This window comes from Engraulis encrasicolus, unplaced genomic scaffold, assembly GCF_034702125.1.
Source record: "Engraulis encrasicolus isolate BLACKSEA-1 unplaced genomic scaffold, IST_EnEncr_1.0 scaffold_130_np1212, whole genome shotgun sequence".
In the NCBI taxonomy this organism is placed as follows: Eukaryota; Metazoa; Chordata; class Actinopteri; order Clupeiformes; family Engraulidae; genus Engraulis; species Engraulis encrasicolus.
In genome coordinates, this window is record NW_026944801.1 from 115254 (window position 1) to 119631 (window position 4378).

Genomic DNA, 4378 nt, shown 5'->3' on the forward strand with positions numbered 1-4378 from the left:
AAAATCATAAAAAAATCAAAGTAATAAAAATTATATATATACTATATATATATATATCTGAAGAAAAAGTAATAAAAATAATAACCTATATATATATATATGCAGTATGTGTATACGGTATATATATACACTTTTTAATTAATTACTTTTTGGATTTATCTGCTTACATTCATTTTGTAGGCCTAGGTCTACTAAATGATGTAGCAGGTACCACTGCAACCTGTTCCCCAGGTGTTGACATCAAAACACAACACAGTGAAAAAAGGGATATTATAGTGGAATACCAATATACCATGGAAAAATAGGCTCATTAATAATAGACTTAGATCATATGCCGAGATGCTGATCGTGTGAGAGAGACAGAGAGAAAGGTCTGGGTGCCAGTAAGTGGCCTATTAACAAGTCAACTGTCTCACTTTAACAAACAAACATTAATATCCAAACATTGCCTGAAAACGACACTGGTCATATGTCGTCAGGAAACATGCTGTCTGGAATATGATTAAGTTGCTTAATCATTAAAGCAACGCTTAATTTTGATGTTTAATATTTTCTTGACTTTTTTATCGTGCAGCAGTGCACAGCCATAACATGTAGTCTACAATCAAAACCCGTAATGAACCTTTATGTTCTCACTGCTACACAACACGTTGTCCTTTTGACATTTTGTCAAGAGGGAGAATGAATGCAAAGGCTGAAGTGGAGCACGTTTTCCCAAGACGGTAATTTTACAATCTCTAGTAACATAATAATGTGGGGGAAAAATAATTAATGCTGCCGCCTAATAGACTATCCTGCTTATCAACCTCAACGCTTGTCCAACTTCGGGCAGCTCCCTTACTAGCGATTTCAGGCTGGTTATGAATTTGGGAAGGTGGACCATTTCGCTCTCTCTCTCTCTGTCTGCTCTGCTCCATCTATCACTCACCACAGATCGGTGCATCAATCCCTTGTAACATATTCATGCGGGGAAGAAATATACTAATGCTGCCTAATATCCTACCTATCGAACTCAACGTTCGTCCAACTTCTGGCACCTCCCTTACTAGTGATTTCACGCTGCTTCATGAATTTGGGAAGGCGGAGCATCTCTCTCTCTCTCTCTCTCTCTCCGCTCCAACGTTAATTCACCACACATCGCGCATGCATAAATTAAAAAATCTTGACACGTTTGTAAAAGCCTTCTTGGTCTGGTTCATTTCTTTGCTTCACCTTTCGATGTTTGCGTGAATTATTTGTCTCGCGGAGGTTGCTCAGACAATGGATAACAACAAATGCACGTGCTGGTTGGACGCAGCATTTAATAAGAGAAAGGGGGTGAATGGAAGTTTCTCACACGCGTGCGCCCTTTTTCTACTTGTTTTTAGCGCATATGCAAACTCTTTCCTGCATGTAGCCTGCTGTTTTCTAAACTGAGGTACCAACTTTGAAAGGGTGCATCGCGGTTCTGCGAGGAAGGTTCGCGATAGGGGTTCGTGGGTCGGCGTACCGCGATCCCTCGGTTCGGTGCAATATCGTTACAGCCTTACTGTTGCCCAAAATAATTTATCGGGGATGTAGTCAATGCAGTCACCTTGTCCCCTTATAGCTGACGGCCTCTTGCTACTCGCATTGTGTCAAGATTTGAAACGTCTACTTTTGAAACACAAGACTTGATTCTTCTATGTGGATACGTTTTTTCTTTTGGTAAAATTACGGACAGTACAATGAACTGCCTTGTTTTGTGGTCATTGCATGGTGGTAGGAACACACGTTTAATAAAATATAAAAAATAGCCTAATAAAAAATAGAAGTGCACGCACTTAGATGGTTCATTTTTTGTTTTGTGGTCATTGCATTGTGGTGGTTGGCACACACGTTTAATAAAATAGGCTATAAAAATAATAATTAAAAAAGGCATCCTGAACTAAAATATAAAAATAATAATTTAAAAAATAGTGGCGTACACACTTTCTACATGGTTTAGTTTTTGTTTTGTGGTCATTGCATTGTGGTTGTGGTAGGCACACACATATGTAAAAATAATAATAAAATAGGCAGCCTGAACTAAACTTCTGCCTAGTTGCACGAAACGTCTGCATGGGTTGAACGGAACGTCCTTAGGTCTTCCACGAAACGTCCTCAGGTACTCTACGAAACGCCCCAGGCCTTCTACAAATGGTTCCATGTTTTGAACGTAACGTCCCTTTGGAAAAAATGCATTAGACGAATCGTCTTGCATTTGTGTGTGTTGGCGTCATTGTGAAGATGAAATTGGATCATTGTGTAATCAATTCATGAAGTTAACTAATAAGTACTCCATATTTCATCAGCAGTCTCACAAAGGTTCAAGCACTCAGAAGTTCTCGTTATTTTTTGCATTATCAAGAAAAATGACAAAAACAAGAAAATGCCTGGCTTCAACAGTTGATTAGTCGACTTCACACTTTTCTCTTTCTTATGTATAGACTGAATGTTCTGAAAATGGAAGCAGTTTTTATTCACAAAATACCAAGTGTCCCCCAACTTTTTTGGTGTGTGTGTGTGTGTGTGTCTTTGTCTGTGTCTGTGTCTCTGCGCAAAGCATGGCAAGAGAACGTACAGTACGTTTTATTTCAAACAAAAGCCACCATAACAGATATAAAATAATGAAACATACGCGTAGTGGCACGTTGTGTGTTTGTGCAGAGCTAGCGCGCCAGCTGTCTCCCCTGGGTGAAGAGTCAGTGGACACTCGGACGACTTTGCTGCAGCTCCTTACTGACATCATGGTCGACCAGGAGGTCCTGCATACCCTGGAGATGGCTGTACGGGAGGCACACACACACACATACACACACTAACACACACACACACACACACACACACACACACACACACGCACCACAAAACACATTTTCTTGGGGATTTAAGCAAGTCTTTCGCCCGTTGCTTATAGAGAGTCCACAGATCTGTAAGCCATGCACACACATTTTATGGATATGACCCAAATTACTAAAGATTAATACTATAGTTTTACAAGAGTAGCCAGAGACATTTAGTGCATTGCAAAAAAGGTTTGATATTGCTATATATTGTACAAATTCTAAGTTTCCAAATACCGTATAGCCGCCAAAAGCACAGGCACACAAACCCATACGCACACACACACACACACACGCACGCACGCACGCACGCATGCACACTCACACACACACACACACACAGACACGCTATGCACACGCACACACATCGCTCAACAGGGCCGACAGCCAACGTCATCACTTCAAATGTCTCGGTGTCTGCTCTGCAATGTAGGGTGAACCCTAAATAGTGATGTGTTTTATGCTGTGCAGGACAAGGTGCTAGCCCCCATTTTTCCAAACAATGGTGTGTTGAATATCAATGGCTGCCACTGTTTTGACCTCTGTCTCATTGCATTACATTACATTTCAATATATTACATTACATTGCACTTAGCTGACCCTTTCATTTATTCAAAGCGACTTACAGTTATTATTTTTCAGGGTATTGGTTACAGGCCCTGGAACAATGTGGGGTTAGGTGCCTTGCTCAAGGGCACTTCAGCCATGGATGGAGATGTAGGGAGAGGTCAGGGGGGATTCAAACCTGCAACCCCTAGATTGAAATACCAACTCTCTAACCACTAGCCACTCTAACCACTAGACCACAGTTGCCCCTCTCTCTCACACACACACACACACACACACACACACACACACACACACACACACACACACACACACACACACACTTAAGGTCAGATTAGACTTCTGCAACTGCGCTCGTCAAAAGTCGCGTGGGAGTGGCCACGAACCAACATTGTATTCATGCATCTGCGAGCTCTGGTCCGAGGTCTCTCGTCGCGAGCCACATTTGAAATTGCGCTATTACTTTCACTGCATTGTAAGCACTGCGGTCATTTAAGCAATGTTGCTTTCTAGCCCGGTTAGCTAGGTATTTTCACACAAATTGCAAAGGCAATGCACTGGTATCATTATTTGACATACCCAGTCTGTTTTCACGAGCAGAAAATGCAAGCATGTAAAGACAGTTGATTCTGCCGATGTGTGTTTACATTCGGTGGAGGAAGCTACGGTAGTAAAACCGCAGGCATTGTGCCACGAGTGTTCAACTGATGCATTGTCTGTTACTTAGCTTGTAGCTTCGTGTATTTAAACACATGGTATTAATAAAGTTTTTAACAGAATACAGCTCTGCTCTCGCAAACTACTGGCATTGCGCTGCCACAAGAACAGAACAAGGAAGTACCGAGACGAACAATCATAGCGCCTTTTTGTCTGCGTCCTCCGCGTCCGTCCGACGGATAGTTCGATTTTTTTCGAGGCGCTCGACGACGGGCGCAGAGCCTCTGCGCGGGGGGCGTGGACTCGCACAG